Raw genomic sequence first — 20,524 nt, 5'->3', positions numbered from 1 at the left:
ATGCTGTTTGGCTAACATATGTGTTTTACACTAAAGGTAGCATCTCTTAAAATGTATTGCGTTCTCCTCCATCAAAGCCAGGAGTGCGCATCCACATACACACAGAATAAATACTCATTTTCTATGGGTTTGGTGTTTTTCATTTTCACACCAAGAGAAATACTACCCTACCAGTAAGAGTGCTTCTCCCCTTCATCATTGTTGGCTATCTTTAAGGTCTCATTCTGTTAGGGTACTTGTAGAATTTCTGGCTGAGGCCAGAATATACTAGGTTAAACGTTTCTCACATGCCTTTCTTTTCCTCTAGTTGTTCAGTTGTTGCATGTGGACACCTTACACACACTTATTTTAAAATTGCTTCTTGATTTCAACTTTTTATATTACAGTATCAAGATCAAAGATCCTATTGTGCGAAGTGCTATGTAAAAAGTGGTTAATTACATGCAAAGAACTAATTTTTTTTTAACAAGTAACGTTTGTTTTAAGGACAGAAGAAGGCGAGCCACACTCTTCCTCCAGGAGGAATAATTTTTAATCCAGTTGGAACTTTGAATTCCAGTACAAAATTGAATTGTATGCACAACAAAAACGAGTCCTTCATTCCTCTAGGCATATGAGCAAACTCTTGCTAAAGCTATTTTACATATGGATACAGGCATTGCATGTTGTCTTCTATCCAGCTTTGAAATTATAAAAATGTAGCAAGTTGCTCTCAAAACCTCCAATGATTTGCACTCCAAAATCTGCAATACTCATAGTCTTGGCCTCAATTAAAAGCAAGAGAAAAGTAAGCTGCACAGAGACTTCAAAGCAGTGATACAGATTAGAGAAATGTAGGATAACTCCCTTGTGTGATGGTTTAACAAAATACCTAATCAAATAACGCATTCAACAGCGCGCAATCATCCTTACAAAAAAGTTTTACTATGAAATCAAAGTGAAAAGGAAATGTTCTGGGTGACCTTTATATGCCACTGACTACAAGAGGAACCACAGCATCTACATTTAATCCAATCTTAAACTACACACTACAAGGAAGTCCATTGGAAATATCCCTGTTGCTACTGTGAAGTCTTCAGATACTGCAGGAAGACAATGCATTGTGATGCAAATTTGCAGCACTGAGGGAAAGATGCTGCAGAAGCCAGAGCATTTCCAGTGGCCATAGTGACCTATTGTTAAAAGGGACATTTGTCAAGTAAAAAAGATTTCCAAAAACCTCTCATTCATTTGTTTGTTTTTGTACATTCCACCCTGCTTGCAAATCTAAAACTGAAATCTATTTTCAGATCAACCTGGTCTGATTCCAGTTTTGCAGTATTTCTGAGGCTCAATTTACACTGAATTTTATGGAAATAGAGAATTTTAACTGAACTTTTTGTTACTTGGTTTTCACCTGCATCCTACTCAGAAAGCCCATCGGAAATCTCTTCGTTCCAATCAGTGCAATACAGCAGAACTGCTGTTAAGTCATCAGAAATACAATTTAATACATCTTATTTGTTTTGAAAAGGATAAAGTGCTTTTTCTGATATTTTCCTCCAACCACAGACATTTGTTTGGTGTGGTTGGAATCTCCCAAGCCCCCCAATTTTCAATGTTCCTTTTACCATAACCCCAGCTAGTAACTTTGGGCCTTGTTCTTTTACCTCCTCTGCCCACCCCTTACCAATGCCTCCAAAACAGCACAATTTACCCCAAACATCCACAATATCAAGTCCATCTTGTCACTATGCCTTGGGATTGATCACCAGTCCCCCAAAAGACTTGAATATAAAATTCACACAGCTCTGCAAACCAGGGGAATGGGTGCGGGGGTGGGGGAAATAGAGAAAAAGTATAAATAGACCCAAAAAAACCCAATTGCTCTGGTCTCTAATGCATCTATAATATCCCCCATGCTTAGATGCTGCCAAATACATCCATCCGTCTTCTCATTTGCTAAAAATCCCTTTTCCAGTTGAACTTCCATATACACAGCAAAAAATTGCTTTTCGGATAAAATCTAAGTATGAGGCCTAAATCAAGCCTGACAATGTCCCTTGAAGATGGAAGAATACTCACTAATAAAGCTGGAAAGAAGACTTGTCTAGAGATGCATTGTTCATACTGACTCACAGATGCATGGCAGTGGACATAAAACCTTAGAGCCCCAAATAGGAAGCTAGATGTCTTTTCATCTGTCCATATTAAAACAGCTGCAGAAAAAATATGACACTATCCAGAATTGTTACATTTTTTCCATGTTTTGAATTAACTGTATGGTATTTATTTATTCATTTTTTCAATTTTGTTATCTCCTTGTGTACCTGCCTTCTTGTCAGCATGTTTTTAAGCATCCTAAAATGCAATACGTGAACTTCTTCCTTAAAAAAAACTTTACTTTTAAATTAAAGATGCCATGTGTTCCTTGCACTGTGTTTGAAGAAAACATACATTTTCCCAGGACAGCTATTTTAAAACATCATGTAGAAATGAGCAATCTGCAGTAACTAAGTTTTTAATTCAAATTGGCATTTGATTCTAGAGGGAACCGCAGCCATCTTCTAGAGTTATATCAGAAAACAGCCAAATAGCCAAAGTGGGTCCCCTATCAATGCCAATTGGCCTGACATGGAACATCCAATCTGAAACCCCACTGAATTTACAGTAAATTCAGTGTAAGCTCATGACTTGAGTCCCTCCTTAGTATCAGAAATGCCAGTGTTTGTTAATTGACAAAGAAAAGTCACAGCTTATATAGAGTTACACATTATGCTCAGTGTCTGGACTTTTAAAATCCTGCAAGAGCAAAAAGAGGGTAGCTTCATTTTGCGCACATCGTATAGCCATTACACCGTAGACACATTCATGATGTTTTATTGAAAAGTTACTGACAATTGTTATTAAGATTAACACCAAAGTTTAGACATAAAGGTTTCAAACAAGGTTACAACCATAATCTAGGAAATAACAAAACACACTACTCTTTTTAAAAACAGGAATAATTTGTAAGGCTCATGGAAGACAGGGGGTGCTGGATTAAGAGTAAGGAGACGAGGGTTTTATTCTCAGCTGCCCCACTGATTCACCCTGTAATTTAGGACAAATTAACTTGTCTGCCCCTCACTTCTGGCATTCCCAACTGTGAAGACTCTTCTGGGGTCTAATCTTCCATTATTTAACCACTCGTTTTGTTTCACATTGCCCCTCTACCTTGCCAGTGATGCTAGCCCTGACTGCTCACTAGTCCACTTCTCCACAGTTCTCTCTGCATCTTTTTCTATGTTGTTCCATCTTATCATTTTAAAAAAAAAGAGTAAATAAAATATGTGGATATATAAAAATTGTAAACAACTCATCTCAATTCCTCTACTCATTTGTCAAAATATCATTTATGAGGCTATGAACTCAGACTTCCTTGTGTTTGTTCAGTCCCTAGCACTACTTTGGGCTCCAATCCTGACTGAAACTTCTGGACTCTAACACAATGCAAATAAAAAACAACAACTCTGATTATATATCACAATACTATGGTACTGAAACAAACTATTAAAAGCTACTGTATGTCACATTAAATAAATGAGAGAATAGCACTTACCTGTTGGAAAGGAAAGTCTTGAAATATCTGAAATAATAATAATAATAATAATAATATTAGCATAAATAAAATACTTCAATATTTCAACAGTCAAATTAGCCTACCCACCTTCCTGCTGCAAAATTATTGCATTATTCAGTAGAACACGTTATCTAAAACAGCCCTCTAGCTGCCAGACATGCTGCATGCAAAGAAAAATCACCCCACAGTTCATTCACAAGATTATCCTTCAAATAGGTGAGTGAAGAACAAAGATTATACCAACTAGTTTATAGCAAAGATGTTACACTATTAGGTGATGAGCATAATTATTACAGCAGGGTGCTAGTCACAAAACCCACAGTTTTTACTCACTCATTTTTCTCAACCATTCACCTTATCTGGGATGAAATTTTCAGGTTTGATCTTTGAAGAAAAGGGTTTTGTTTGATGGTTTGTTTTTAAAGTTTAGACACAAACTATTCAAATTTTTGTTTTAAATATAATAAACTAAAAAAAGGTCAAATGGGAGTAGAAATAAAATTATATTAAAAGAAAATGAAGAGTCTTGAACCTCAGTCAAATTTAGAAAGAAGGTATATCAATTACTGTTACTATTACTAACAACTGCATGCTAAAAAGGACAGGAGTACTTGTGGCACCTTAGAGACTAACAAATTTATTAGAGCATAAGCTTTCGTGGGCTACAACCCACTTCTAGCCCACGAAAGCTTATGCTCTAATAAATTTGTTAGTCTCTAAGGTGCCACAAGTACTCCTGTTCTTTTTGAGGATACAGACTAACACGGCTGCTACCCTGAAAACTGCATGCTAAGTGCTTTACAGACAGCTAAGATCATAAAGCCATTATAGCATGCAAAACTGTATTACTGTATTTCTGTCCCCAGCCTTTCATATATCCCTGTAATCTTAATTTGTAAGATTAATCACAACCCTGATCCTGACTGGAGCCTCAAGGATCAAGAGAGTTTTGAGGAGAGGAGAGGCAAGCAGAGAGAAGGGAATGGGACAGGAAAAGTAAGGATGGGAGAAGCAAGAGATATCAGGAGTGAGAGGGGACAGGAGTGATGGAACAAGGGAAGGGGTGATCTGAAGAGAACAGGAGAGACACTGCTAGTTGGAAAGTAGGTTGGAGGAGGAAAGTGCAGTGTGGGGCAGTTATGGAGAAAGAGCAAAAAGAAAGAAAGAGACGGTGGGTGGGCAGTGGTGGATTAGCAACTGGGCCAACGGGTCCCGTGCCCAGAGGCCGCATGGGGGCTTGCCCCACTCCACCTGGCGCTCCTGCCAGGGAGCGGGGTTGAGGCATGGGGGCTTCCCCCACTCCCCAGAAGGAGCACAAGGCGGGCGGGGGAAGCCCCCATGCCCCAGCAGGAGTGCTGGGTGGGATGGGACAAGCCCCCATGCCCCAACCCCATTTCCCCAGCAAGAGGGCGGGGGGCAGACTGCAGGTGGAAGTGGTGGGGAGGGGACCCCGTTTGCTCTGGGCCATGGCCCCACAAAAGCTTAATCCACCACTGGTGGTGGGGACTTAACAGACCTCGACCAAAGAGAAGAGACAGAGTTAGTTAGCAAAGAAGATGGCAAAGATGAATGAAGTGTGAGCAAATTTATCACGGATGAAGTCCATGTGAACTTTGGACTTTCTCCAGAGTAGCAAGAACAGGAACAGATTGACAGAGCACCAGAGCAGATAGTCTCATTGGTTTGCTACATATTAGAAAAACAAGGTTAATCAACAGAGCACTAGTAAATCTAGTGATATCAGTGAGTAATCCTAATATTGTGTTTAGTTAGGCTTATTATAATCAGTGCTGCTGCTGTGGTAAAAGCTGACAAAACTTTAATACTGGAGAAAAACATCTGAAACAAATAGAGATCTCTAAAGCCAACTAACTGCATATTTCAAAACTGAACTTCAGAGCGGTCTCTGAAGACATGTTTATTGCTTTAGTGGCAAAACATGCCAAAACTAAAACACTCTTAAAATGCAAAATGAGAACAGTTACAGGACATTACTACTATTAGGGAAAATCCTGCACATTTTATTCTGGAAAAAGAACAGCAAGTTTTGAGAGGTAACAAAGTACATTTATAAAGATATGCTCACCAAGTCATTTGTTTACAAGCAACACTGGGCTGAGGTAATATAATATCCCCTCAAACAGGAGAAAACAAAAAACAAGCAGGAAGGAGCTACATAAACTTCAGGAAGGAAAAGCCTCAAGTTGCCTCCGGCAATAGTTTCCGCATGGAATATAGATCAGTGTATACGGAATCAGGTTTCAGAGTGCTAGTCGTGATAGCCCACGAAAGCTTATGCCCAAATAAATTTGTTAGTCTCTAAGTTGCCACAAGTACTCCTTGTTCTTTTTGAATATGGAATGAATCCTTACACTGGTTAAAAAAAAATGCAAGTTTTAGTGAAGCTGCAGATTCCTGTTGAGTCATTTAAGTTTAGGAAAACTGTCACACGGTTTGTCTATTTATTCAGAATACTATGTTGTACAGTTTACCCAAATTGTTTTTGAGAGTCATTATCAAAAAGATCTCCTAGAAATAAGTGTATCCTCCATAATGGCTCAATCCACTTGACTAAAATTACTAAGATTCAAGACTGAAATTTTATTCCAAAATTTAGCTAAGAAAAAATAATTGTATTATTATATTTCACCTTCCATGATGCAAATTAACCACTAAATTGAATTTCTACTTCAACAAAAAAGTACTTAACTTGGAAGAATCTATACTTACAGTACAGAAACAAGCAACAGTATATTATTCTTCAAATTCCGTAAACTATTCTTGATACAATGGAATAAATGTTTACACCTCAAAGTTTTTCTCTTAAAGGAGATTAAGTTTCACCCATCATGTCCAGGAGATACATTTTAAGAAAAAAAGTTGACAAACATGAAGTCTATATCTGGCAATCATTATAATAAGTACACAGATGCTAAGATAAAATTAAATCCTAAATTTCCCAATGCTGAACTTGGGATTCAGCCACATAATACCTATTAATATTTTAATACATATTGCATGGCTAAAATACACGCAACTTTGAAAACACAAAGCGATGTTTACTTAAGGACCGCACAACTGCTGAAATAATAGAGCTTTTTTTTTTTTTTTTTTTAGCACTTTGGGCCCTAATTCTGTAATGGGCTCCACACAGGCAGATCCTTGTATTCACACAGGCCTCAATGACTTAACTCGGATTTGCCCATGTGGAGCCCATTGCAGGATCAGAGCCTTTAAATGTATACCTACTGAAACAATAATAGCAAGTGGTTAGTTCCATGTCTATGCCCAACTAATTTCATAAATGGATAAATTGAAACGGCACTACACACTTGCGACAATTCCACTTAAGGCCGCAGTTCCCTGTGAGAACACATTTTTCCAAAATAATTAATTAAATATTTACATGTAATGTATTTCTAAGCTTAATACATACAGGTATTTGCTTTACAAGAAACAGTACAGGGAAATTAAAGCACACAGCATGAGGTTCAGATCCGGCTACTCAAAATGGGACCAAAGGCACTCAGAAAGCTGCTTGTGCAACATTTTTCAAAGGTTTTCAGTAAACACAAGCAGATCTTTTAAAGGCTAATGCATCTAGCCCCAGAAAATATGAACCATTATGGGAATATGGGTTCATGACAGCATCAATGAAACATGAAAATGCTGCATTATGATGTCAAAGAGAAAAAGCACAATCTCTGTTATGCATTTACAATCTGCTCACCACTGTTGCATCAGTACCACATAGGATCAATGTTCATTTGTTTCATGCAATTTATTAATTATGGCATTACAGCAGGGACTCCAAAGCTTAAAAGTGAAATAATTTTTCTGCCCTCTCTCTTATTTTTGATCCCGTGTTAGTATCCCCCACATACCACCAAAGCCTCCTTTTGGCTTAAAAAATAGTATTCTTATTCTTAAATCAAATGAGGTGTATTTTTTTAAAAGACCACCTGAAAGAAATCTAACAAAACAAGTGTTTTAAGTTTTGAAGTGCACAGAAGAGTAACCCTCCCAAGGCAGGTGTGTGGTTAGTCACGTAGTTCCAGTTCACTGAGTTCATTACACACTTGACAATATTTTGCACACTAGCCAAGCTTCAAAATCCCAACGAGTGAAGTTGCTTGTTACTCCCCGCCCCCCATTTACCTCTCTCCATTCTGAAAACTGACCATTTCATTCTTACCCTTTGTTTCCTTTTAACCAATTACTGATCCATGAAAGGACCTTCTCTCTTATGCCATGACTGCTTACTTTGCTTAAGAGCCTTTGATGAGGGATCTTGTCAAGGGCTTGCTGAAAGTCCAAGTATATTGTAGCCACTGGATCACCCTTGTCCACATGTTTGTTGACTCCTCAAAGAATTCTAATAGATTTGTGAGGCATGATTTCCTTTTACAAAAGCCATGTTGACTCTTCCTGAACAAATCGTGTTCATCTATGTGTCTAATAATTCTGTTCTTTATTATAGTTTCAACCAATTTGCGTGGTACTGAAGTTAGGCTTACTGGCCTGTAATTACCAGGATCACCTCTTGAGCCTTTCTTAGAAATTGGTGTCATATTAGCGATCCTCCAGTCATCTGAAACAGAAGCTGATTTAAGTGATAGGTTACGTACCACACTTAGTAGTTATGCAATTTAATATCTGAGTTCCTTCAGAACTCTTGGGTGAATACCATCTGGTCCTGGTGACTTATTACTATTTAATTTATCAATCTGTTCCAAAACCTCCCCCTACTGATACCTCAGTCTGGGACAGTTCCTCAGATTTGTCACCTAAAAAGAATGCCTCAGGTGTGGGAATGTGTAGACTGATGCAAAGAATTCATTTAGCTTATCCATAATAGACTTTTTTTTAATGCATAGTTTCACTCACAATGATGGCTTGGGAAAGAACTTGTCACTCCCTAGCAACATGACGAGGCTGGAGAGACTTCCTTTTTTTTTTTTTCAGCCCACGTCTGCTTTCTGGAGAACCAGTGATTAGTTCAGTCCATGGTAGTGTGGCACTGGGGAGTATGTTCCCAATCCAATCCTTAACAATGAGGTAACAGTTTACCTCTCCAATCTGTTCCTTGGCCACCTGGAAGAGTGGGTGAAGACAGAGGGGAGACAGTACCTTATCTCCACTCCTGCTCATGTAGGAACTCTAACCCACTGGAGGTCAGGAACTAGCTACTCCCCTACAAAAAGTTCTGTCATAATTCCTTTGTCATATAACAGACACATTTGCAGCTGAACAACATTATAGCTGTTTAACCCATCCTTTAAATATTCTGATAACCTTATCCAAAGCTTCTGAACAGCTCCTCAGAAAAATGTCAAAAATTGCCAGTCTTGCTTTTCCATTTCACGCACTTCATGTTCTGATATAACCTTGAAGGAATCATGCAGATTCCACACATAGATTCCAACACATTTTACTGTCAGGTCCAAGCAATGACGGTTAAGAATGAGGAGACTGTCAATTTCTAAACAGGACAAAAAGGAATAAAGTTCTTGGGCCACATTCCTTACAGTACCTTCAATCTTTCTAGTGGATATGTTCTCCTACTTTTGAGACATCGTTGTTTTGATCTTACATATAAAGGACAGACAAGCTGTGAGTAAGGAAAGAGATACAAAACAAAACTGAGAGCCAAAAAGACAACTGCCAACTGAAACACTGGAAATGACCAATATAAATTAATTTAAGAACAGAATGGATATCTTTTGGGGAAAGAATAATATTTCCTCTTCTATACCTGCTGAGATACAAAATGTACTGCCAAAAAAGTAAGTGATGAACTCAGTAGACTTACAGTTCTTTCCATCCACAATATCTGTTTCTATGATATGCAATACCTAAAGACAGAATCCATAACCCTTGATATTTTTAGAAAATTATGCTTTTTTTCATTGTACCTCTTTCTCAGATGTTATCTTGGAAATGGATCAGTGATTTCAGACACATTTCTTTACAGGGGTAATATTTATAACACCTGTGAAGGGTTGGATCACAGAAACCCCCTTGGGAGCTGCCACCCAATGTATAAAGACTACTTCTATTCCTGTTTTCCCTGCCAGCTCAGGACTCCAGCACCCTGTCTTGCTGAGCCAGACACTCCCGTCTGCTCCAACACAGACCCAGGGTCTGAATCACTTGTCCTAAAGCTGCAAATTTACCTGAAAACAGCTCACAGTAGTGTGCTTGTCTTTAGCACTCAGATGCCCAACTCCCAATGGAGTTATCTAAACCCAGATAAATCCGTTTTACCCTGCATAAAGCTTATGCAGGGCAACCTCAAATTGTTCGCCCTCTATAACACTGATAGAGAGATATGCACAGTTGTTTGCTCCCTCAGGTATTAATACATACTCTGAGTAAATTACTAAATAAAAAGTGATTTTATTAAATACAGACAGTAGGATTTAAGTGGTTCAAAGTAGTAACAGACAGAACAAAGTAAAAAGAAGAACAGGAGTACTTGTGGCACCTTAGAGACTAACAAATTTATTAGAGCATAAGCTTTCGTGGACTACAGCCCACGAGAACAAAGTAAGTCACCAAGCAAAATAAAATAAAATGCGCAAATCTAAGTCTAATCAAACTGAATACAGATAATCTCACCCTCAGAGATGCTTCAGTAAGTTTTTTCTCAGACTGGACACCTTCCAGGCCTGGGGACAATTCTTTCCCCTGGTACAGCTCTTGTTCCAGCTCAGGTGATAGCTAGGGGATTCTTCATGATGGCTCCTCTCCTCCTCTGTTCTCTTCCACCCCTTTATATATCTTTTGCATACCGCAGGAACCCTTTGTCCCTCTGGGTTTCCACCCGCCCCCACCAGAAAAGCACCAGGTTAAAGATGGATTCCAGTTCAGGTGACATGATCACGTCACTCACTGCAAGACTTCATTACCCACTTGCCAGCAGGCACATATACAGGAAGACTCACAGGTAAACACAGCCATCTGCAGACAATGGGAGTCATCAAGATTCCAAACCACCATTAATGGCCCACACTTTGCATAATTACAATAGGCCCTCAGAGTTATATTTCATATTTCTGGTTTCAGATAGAAGAGTGGTACATTTATACAAATAGGATGATCACACTCAGTAGATTATAAGCTTTGTAATGATGCCTTACAAGAGACCTTTTGCATGAAGCAAATTCCAGTTACATTATATTCACTTATTATCATGTTTTTATAAAACCATATAGACTGCACAACGTCACAACACCAAAATAGGAACATTATGTTAGTTTGATATTCATAACTGGAGGTAAGCAGAGAACATGTCTACCTATGAAATCAGCACACAGGCATCTGGATCTTTAGACTGTTTGCAAGAGTGACTCCCTTCTAGAATTGTGGTAAGTCTCAGACTGCAAGTAATTTAGCTCACTTCTCTTGTGGTAGCAACTGAATGCCTCTAGCCCAAAGATATTCTCTTGAACTGCATTTAGGTGAAACGTAGGTTCAGTTCCTGGTCTTGGTCTCACCTGGACTCATCCCAAAGACAAGTCCACCCAAAATAAGACAAAAGCTTAGACCTCTTCACACTCTAACCTTCCTGAACATGTCCACTGTAATTCATCTAATTACTACTAGAGAAAATTGTAAGGAAAGCATTGTCACCAATGAAAAAGACAACTGATAGGAAGCTACCATGTGATTCATGGGGGTCAGAATGGGTATAGGAAACTTGTTTAGAGAATAATAATTGAGGTATGTATATGGTCCCTAATATCATAGTATCGGAGCACTCACAAGCATTAATGGATGAATCCTCAACAAATCCCAAATGGCAGGAATGTATTACTTCTATTTGACAAATGGGAAACTGAAGCACTGAGAGATTAAGTGATTCGCTCAAGGCCACATATGAAGCACATGGCAAAGTGTGGAACTGAACCCAGATAGCCTAGGTCCCAGTCCAGTGAATTAAGCTATGCTGAGTTAAGGCCACTTGAATTCTGAATAAGAATGTTCACAGAGATTTAATCTATTTTTAATTCATACCATTAGTTAATTTAGATCAACTTTCCTGAGTGTCCCTGTGTCAACAAGCCCTTAATGCCCCAGTTCTGCTCAAGAAACCATTTTCCTGTCCAAATGTATTTCCATATGTAGCACACCACTCTTTCTGCCTTATGGGTCTTGAAGATACATAAATGGATTAGCCATGTAGCCTCTGTTTCTTACATGAAACCTCCCATGACTGCTATGTATTGGGTATCCTACCTCTGCACAGATGTACAAGTTTTTGAGACAATCCATAAAAGAGCTATTAAACTGATCAAAGAGATAATCTAGAGTTTTTTAGCTAGGATTAACAGGACTGATCTTAATTTATAATGATTTTAGTAAGGTACCAGTCAACCTCAGAGACAGGAAAAAAATGTGTAGATTGCTAATTTTTTTTTTTTTTAATTGAGCCTGATCCAGCTCTCACAGAAGTGAATAGAAAGATTTCTATTGACTTCAGTGGGAATTGGTGTGGGCCCTACGTAACGTGCTACACATCGTTAGTATTTTTTGCTAATTTTGAGCCTATGTTTCTTCACTACACAGAAGTCAGTAGGCAGTAAATACTCATGCACAAGAGATTTCTATGAATGCAGGCAGGTAAATATTGGATGGATACACAGAAAGATATGGCTGCTGTTACAATTGATTTTCAGAACATGAAATCCCAGTATAGTCAACAGGGAGTTTGCAGTGTTACAGGCATCTAATTTAAACTCGCAAAACCAAAACAAGAACAAAACGAGGACACAAAACACAGTGGAAGCTGACCAAGTCCTTAGATCGCCCCACTGCAAACAGATTACAGTTCTGGATCCTCATAATAAGAGCTATAAGAGACACAACAATGAGTGAAGGACAGTCGAGTAGCCATAACTTTCAATGTCTTTGCTTTTATAAATGTCAGTCAGACTCTAATACAATCTAGCGTTTTAAGTACCTAAGCCCTTGGTAAAAGGCATCACCTGCAGCATTCTCAAAAGAAAGGTTGGATGAAGGAACGATTAAATAGCACATGTAGTCTCATCATCACTAAACCCCCTTTAAAAAAAAAAAGGGGTTTAAGAATGTTCTAATTAGTACAGGTGATATATAGAGAAAAGAAGAAAATAGGAAAATGAGGGAGGTAACAAAAGAAGAATATTGTTATTTATATTGCACCCCAGGTGTATGTGGCGTTTTACAGCCAAAACACATGGATCCTACCTGCAGAACTTGAATTATAATTTAGATGTAATATAAGTGAAGAAAACAGAAATTGGTGGACAGTAAAAGGGCTACAAGAAAAGATCATGTAATTGCTTTGATTAGTTATATGCATCTTAATCGAGCGGTTTAATGTGTTTATTATTTGTATTTCAAGTTGCACCATGTGAGATTATTTCCTAAGGGAAAGATGATGGTTGATGGAGACACAGATGCTATAGGGGGGAAACAAGAAATGATTGCACAAGAAGTGGTGATAGGAGAGCAGAATTGGAAAGAAAAGATTGAGGTGAAGGGGAAGGGAGGAAGAGGACAGAAGCAAAGAGGGCAAGGAGGATGCTAGACAGGGTGGGAAAGGGGAAAGCAGCAAAGCAGGCAAAAAGGCTGCAAATGGGAATTCCAGTAATGTAAAGCCAGTGACAAAAAACAACAAACTTAAAACCTAAACCGAGGGAAGTAAGGGGAGAAGAGATTAGAGGATGCAGAAAAAGGATTTTCAGTATGCAATACTAACATGGAAAATACTTTATTCTCCTAATTGGTGCGGTCATAGACCTGCTGGCGCCTTTCAAGATGTGTTCCTCTCTTTTCATACAAAAGAAGGAGTCCCCACATTTCTATTCTCTGAAAGGCTACGATCAAACAGAGGATCCAAGTGGCAGGTCAGAACATATGTGCAGCTTGCATATTCTGGTTGCCCACAGTGACTCCAAACATGTCTATCTTGCATGTTAACATAATATATATTTATTTGACTTCCGTACACTATTACGGCAGTATCGGAAATTTAATATACATAACTAATGATTTCTCATGTCCACAGACCAAATAAAGTCTTGATGTCAAACCAAAAATTTTTATCAGTCTTAAAATGTTATTTAAGACAGTTTTTTTTCCTTAATCTGCTGTAGTGTTTAATCAATTTATACACAGTAAAAACTTAATTTGACAGAAGTGAATTAATTATTTCTCTCTGCCTCTAGCATAAGACAGTTTAAGACCATGACAAATACTTGCCGAAATTTTTATATAGGCAGATTTGTGCATTTTAGGTAACAGATATAAAATACGTATCTTCAATACAGAATTTACGAAAGTTGGTTGCTGTAAATTAACATTTGAATTATATATACCTGCCCAATTTCCTGCACAAGATCTCTCTCTCACATGTATGTATCCCACTATGTCCAGACTGATTTTTCCTTTTAATAAGAAAAGTTTCAGCCAATAATTTTTATTATATTATGACACAGAACACAAACAAATTTTATGAGCACTGGCAGAAGGGATGGGGAAAGCAAGATAAGGGATTGAATGGGTCAGGAGATTATCAATAGGATATGCAAAATTTATACTTCTAGGTTACAGGTCTGAAGTCAGCAAAAGTTGGTAATGAACAAAAGTTGCCACCCGATGGCTGTCCCTCTCCGGGCTCTGGCACAGTGTTTGTGGGAAAACAAACTGCTGCTTCCCGTCCTGTACCTGTGTCATCGGGATAAATAGAAGATTCCAGCCTCCAGGGCTGTCACAAACAAGTTCACAAACAAAAACAAACATTTTTCAGATCAGTGGTGATTTTTGAATAATACTGTCACCTGAGAAAAAGGGCCAGATTTTTATCTGCTACACCAATGTAAATCCTTCAGTAACTCCACTGACTTCATGATTTACACCAGTATAACAAAGATCAGAATCTATTATCTAGCCCATTTTTCCTAACTGAATTTTTAATTTCTACTGTAATCTTGTGATAACACCAGATTTTATAGTAAAAATAACTATCAATTTTACATACCACAATATCTCTATGCATTTCCTCATTTGAAAATCAAACTGACATTTGTACTATTTCTTCCCTGATAATAGAAACATATTCTGGATGAAGTATTATGTTGGAAAATTTTGGAAAGTTAAGTATTTCAGGAAGAGCTTTGTTTTACTAATCTTAGGGTCTAGATGAAAGTATCTTATACATATAGATTTTTCAAGTCTGTACAGTTGAATGTTGTTTGAGTCAGCCTTATTGATGTATAAAATGCTATAGCAGAATACATGCCCAATATTATTATGTCCATATATTTACTCCATATTAGACTCAAAATAGCCATAACTCATGCACGGGAATAAACAAGAAACAGCCCAGCAAGGACTATCATAATGATTAATACAGAAGGACCATAACAAAGGTTCTAATATTATCGTATTTGATAGAACCATTTTAGTTTAAATGCAGGAAACAGATATATCTTTTGCACACACATAAGGACTTATAATACATTTAAATTAGTTTAAAATTGAAAACTAATAATCTCCCACCCTCAGCAATGAACTGCTGAACAGCAATGTTACCATAAACCTTACTTACCACAGTATAATCTTTCCATATAGATTCTCTAGCACTTATTATTTCCTCTGGAATACAGTATTTAATAAGCTTTTATAATTCTCAACATCCAAATGCTTAGTTGGTGTTTAATATTTTCCCCAGATTTATAAAGCAAATAGTGTGGTATCCTTTCCTCGTGAGCTCATCATGATATACACTGAAGTCAGTGGAGTCTCTTTTGTCTCCTTTCACTCAAAGTCAGGCAGAGCAAACAAAAGGCATCCATCATTAAGTCCATTAGCTTCAGCTGAAAAGACAACTCTAGGTTGCCAGATGGGCAAACGTATTTTGCTAAATCTGGCAGCAGCCACAATAAATCGTAAAAGAAGAACAGCCATAGATATCAGCTTTTTGAATTGCTTACTCTAACGTTTTAGTGTGCAGGTTATCTCACCATTCTATTTGCTTTAAACACCAACACCAACTCCTTTCATTCACTACTTAATCAAGATAGACTGAGTGCCTCCAATGCAGCTTTTCCTTCCCTTTCCATTTTTGGGGCAAAAGGGAAAGGAAGTGACACATAAGAAATCTAATTTTCTTAAGAGAAAGGCAATCTCTATTCCTTATCCAACTAACTTAAATTCAGAAATTAATGAATCTCACAATATGAAAAACAAAGCAAAAGAAAAAAGAAAAAGAAATGTGAGTCATATTGATAATGGACAACAACAACATACTAACAATTTAGAAGTGAAGTACACCAATGATAAGCCACTGACAATGAAGGTATGTAAAGCAACTTAAAAAAGAAGCAATAAATACCCTGCTTTAAGATTTAATGTTGATCAAATGTATATTATGTTGATTGCACCAGAAGTTTTAATAATTAGCACCATGCTAGAAATTGTGCACAAATATTACTATCTAGAATCAATTACATTGACTACCTTATCTATAGTTTAACTCTCCCATTGGAAAGGCTGCCTCCACTTTCTGCCAACCGACTAAGCACATGTAGGATAACAGAAAACGGACACTGATCACCAAGATATGGGTCTACCAGATGTTCATTTTGAGCAGGCTGCTATATATGGTGGCAAGACCTGGATCACCTACAGCAGGAATGAGAAGACTAAACACCTTATATACCCTTTGTTGTATTTTTAGTATCAAGTGAGAAATCAAAATTCCTGAAACAGAAGTACCTGAGAAAGCAAAACTGCAAAGTCTAATCACTGTTCTCAAACACAGACTGTTAGCTTGATCATCTGCATCAGATGGGTGATGGAGGCATTCCAGAGAATCTCTGTATGGATAACCTGAAGATGCTCCAAAGTCACTGAGCCCACCTAGGCTCAAGGACATTTGCAAGACGGACATGAAAACTTTCAAAATTTTGACATTGCAAGCTGGGAAGATGCAGATAAGAAAAGGCTGCACTGGAGGGCTGCACTGCGCCAGGGAGCTAGAGAGACTAAAGAGGTGATTGAAAGAGAGGAAAGTGCTACAGGCCTCAAGCACAGGTAGTGCGTTGGCTTCATCTTCTGGCCCTGCGCCTTATGCCTGCATTATCGGTGGCAATGACTGTCCCTCAAGAACTGGACTTTTTAGCATTCATGACACTACAAGAATGACATGCAGTAACTGACCTGCTTTGGTGCTTACACAGTCGTCTTTTGAGCTGGACGGTTGCCATATGAAAGACTAAATTACTCAAGACAGCAACAATGTCTTCCACTCTTTTTGATAGTCAAAGTACATTGACAGTGCTCATTAAATAATGAGCCAGTAGTTTTTCAGGATTTTTTACTTCTATAATTAGTGATATCGTAATATCCTTTCCCCCCTGAATTTACATCACTATACACCATCATAAATATTCATTCAGATTAAGTTTAGTTTAAAGCATAAATTTGGGGTGGGGGACTTTTTTAAAAAAGTTATAATTACTGTATATACTTGTTCATAAGCCGAATATTTATGGTAAAAAAGTGACGCGTCAAAGAACAGAGTCGGCTTATAAACGGGTCTACCCCAAAATTTGATGATTTTAAACTCTATGGAATTATTGAATTGAATATCTAATACAGGGATCGGCAACCTTTGGCACGTGGCCCGCCAGGGTAAGCACCCTGGCGGGCCGGGCCGGTTTGTTTACCTGCTGCGTCCGCAGGTTCAGCTGATCACGGCTCCCCGCTGGCCGCGGTTCGCCACTCCAGGCCAATAGGGGTGGCAGGAAGCAGCGCGGGCAGCGTGCCAAAGGTTGCCAATCCCTGATCTAATACATTGTCGTTTGTTTATCTGGACCTGAGCTGGGTGGGAACGGCGAACCGCGGCCACAGGGAGCTGAGGGGCTCCATGCCTGCAGACGCTCCAAGTAAACAAAATGTCCCGACTTGCCAGTGGCTTACCCTGACGGGCTGGGACCCAAAGTTTTCCAACCCCTGAAATATAGGGTCGGCTTATGAAAGGGTCATACAGGTTTTGCTATTTTTACCTATCCATTTTGGGGGGTCGGCTTATAAACGAACGGTCTAATGAAGGAGTATATACGATAAATTAAACTGTAAAACAAAGTAATCTGAAACATTTTAGCTTTAATTAGATTGGTTTGGGATTAATGCAAAAAGATTTTAAATACACCCTTTTCAGTGCAAGGTGGTTCAAATATATTCAAAATTGTGTGTGAAGTTAAAAATACTTGAAACAGTTAAGATACTGAGGCAAAAAATCTAGCTATTGCATAAGCATAGTAATACTTCAGGTGCTTTTCGGTACATACACTTACTGTTAATATGCAGCACAGGCTATACATTACACAGTTCTTTTATTTAAACTTTTTCTATACCTATTCCAGTGGTATTGTTAAAATCTATTTTTCAGTCTGCAGGGTGAGTTCTTGACAGTATGAAGTCAATGCAATTTCAGATTGCATATGCTAAAGACATCACATCATGGAATTGGTGTTAAATAATAGAGTTAAGCAGTTCCTCTCTATACTGGTCTGCTCCAACACCACCTGGGAAAATATACTGAATTTTAGCCACTTAGTCTTTAGAAATATATACAAACTGGAGGAAGTTCAGAGAACAAAAAATAAGTATGTACAGTTCTGTAAGTGACAGTGACTTCCCTTTCCTATCCTTCTTCCCCAAAAAGCAAGCTTTTGCTAGGGTGCCAGTTCATCTCCTTTCCCTCAACCTCTGAGTCATACCTCTGGTTGGGACTCACAATAGTCCATGAGACTAATGGGTATCCATGGCTTGGTTCTTTCTCCCCTCTCCACAGCCATGAAAGGGGTTGATAAGGAAATCCCATAGCTGCCCATGTTAAAGGGACTTGGGGGGGGGGGGGGAGAGAGAGACAGCTTATTACCAGATGCCTGGAGACACTTCTACCACTTTCCAGAACTGTCTTCCTGCCGGACCATATCTCCCTCCTTGCATGGCCATAGAAGTATGTCCTCTGGCAGTGTTCAGGAGATGCCCTTTGAGGTAGGGAACATATTCCCATCCTTAGCCATTCTATTATGTCACAGCAACTTCAGATCTCATACCACAGAATGATCAAAATAGATAATGCTACTCCTTTTTAGATCTGGAATGAGACCTCAGATAGAGTGACTCTATTACTATTATAGTTTTTATCCTATCAAAGGGTGCAACAGGCACCTTACAGAACACAGAGAAAGCCCATGTTCCAGGGAGTTTATAATCTAGGTACTAGGATTTAAGAACATTTTGGGACAAATTTGTAAGTCACCACAGAGAAGTCGATACGTTCTTTTCTATTATCCCAGTTGTCATAAAAGAAAATTTTCCTTTTTTTGCAACAGAGATGCAGAACAGAAAAAAAAAAAGATGTATTTTCACATATGTTTGTAGACGTTAGATAATACCAACAAGGTTAATAATAATAGAGGCGACACGGGGGGCGGGGAGAGAGAGGAGGAGTACATAGGGTCACATGCCCCCCCAAATTTCTCGGGCCACTTCTTGCCAGGACTCCCAGCAGCAAGGAGACAGCGGCTCCCCCTGGTGGCAGCACTCACTGTGTATCCGTGTAGCATGGGGAGGGAGGAAACAGCAGGGCGGCTGGCTGCAGGCTGAGCTCTCCTCTGCCCTCCGCTACATGGGGCTGATTCACCTGCCCTGCTGCTGGAGAGTCAGTGCTTCCTGCTGCCTGCTTTGCAGACCGCCCACTGAGGTGCGTCAGGGGATATCTTAGAGATCAGGAAGAGGAACTGCAACGTGGTGCTCAGTGCCAGGCAGCTCAGATGGAGCTCCACTCCGGCAGAGTGTCCCAGGAGCGAGTGAAAGGAGCAGACTGGGAGGGCGGAGAGTAACGGGGGGCGCAGACCTTGCTGCTGCATCAATGCATTGAAACAGCAGCAGCCTCCAATGTGCCCATCAAGGAGAAAGCGATTTGGGGGTGTCATATTCCCCCCCCCAACAAAAACTGACTGATAATTCTCCTACTTCTTGTTAACTGAGACGATCCAGCCTGAAGCACCATCCCACCCTGTCACCACCCACCGCGATGGAGCATGGAGGACTGTGCATCCCACCTGTGCTGTCCTTGTGTGGGTCTTGTTTGAACACTCGCTAAATTGATTGAGGATAGTTCAGGCAAGGAGGGATCAGGGCCGGCTCCAGGCACCAGCGCAGGAAGCAGGTGCCTGAGGTGGCCAATGGAAAGGGGCGGCACGTCTGGCTCTTCGGCGGCAATTCAGTGGTGGGTCCCTCAGTCCCTCTCGGAGGGAAGGACCTGCTGCCGAATTGCCGCCGAAGAATGAAGCGGCAGTGGTAGAGCTGCCACCCAAGTGCCGCCAATCGCAGCTTTTATTTATTTATGTTGCCGCTTGGGGCAGCAAAAACGCTGGAGCCAACCCTGGGAGGAATACAGCCACAGGACAGAGAGCAGGAGAAGGAGGAGGTAGTTGCTAATGTATGTTGTCTACATACATATCAAGTTTCAGGGGATAGAGCAGAGGCAACACGTGCAGTGGTCATGTGCCCCCACAGAACCTTTCAATTGTGCTCTCCCCCACTATCCATAGTCACACGTCACCTCTGAATATACAGCTCTGAAACTCTAAAGTCTGCACTGTAATTAAACAATATTCAAAATTCATTACAAACTACAGTTCGGAAGTTATGCATACGGTACTCTCACAGCAATATAGCATCTGACGAAGTGAGTATTCACCCACGAAAGCTTATGCTCCAATACGTCTGTTAGTCTATAAGGTGCCACAGGACTCTTTGTCGCTCATAGCAATATGACTCATTCACTAAGGCACCTTTCCAAAAGAGTAATATGCCAGAACTCCTAAGTTTTAACTTTCTATAACCTGACCACCA

The 20,524-nt window shown here is 39.4% G+C and overlaps 1 protein-coding gene across 2 annotated transcripts in view; it reads right to left on the bottom strand.

Moving 5' to 3' along the window:
- Window positions 1-20,524, bottom strand: part of PTK2 (protein tyrosine kinase 2) — a 349,972-nt gene that overhangs the window by 283,184 nt on the left and 46,264 nt on the right. For both annotated transcript variants that reach the window (XM_054017938.1, XM_054017937.1), the window contains one exon: window positions 3,581-3,607. The gene's annotated coding sequence lies outside the window, so the exon portion shown is untranslated. The remainder of the gene's footprint in view (window positions 1-3,580; window positions 3,608-20,524) is intronic.

Source organism: Malaclemys terrapin, chromosome 2, assembly GCF_027887155.1.
Source record: "Malaclemys terrapin pileata isolate rMalTer1 chromosome 2, rMalTer1.hap1, whole genome shotgun sequence".
Classification (NCBI taxonomy): Eukaryota; Metazoa; Chordata; order Testudines; family Emydidae; genus Malaclemys; species Malaclemys terrapin.
Note: the sequence above shows the minus strand (reverse complement) of the source record. Positions and strands in the feature narration are given on the sequence as shown.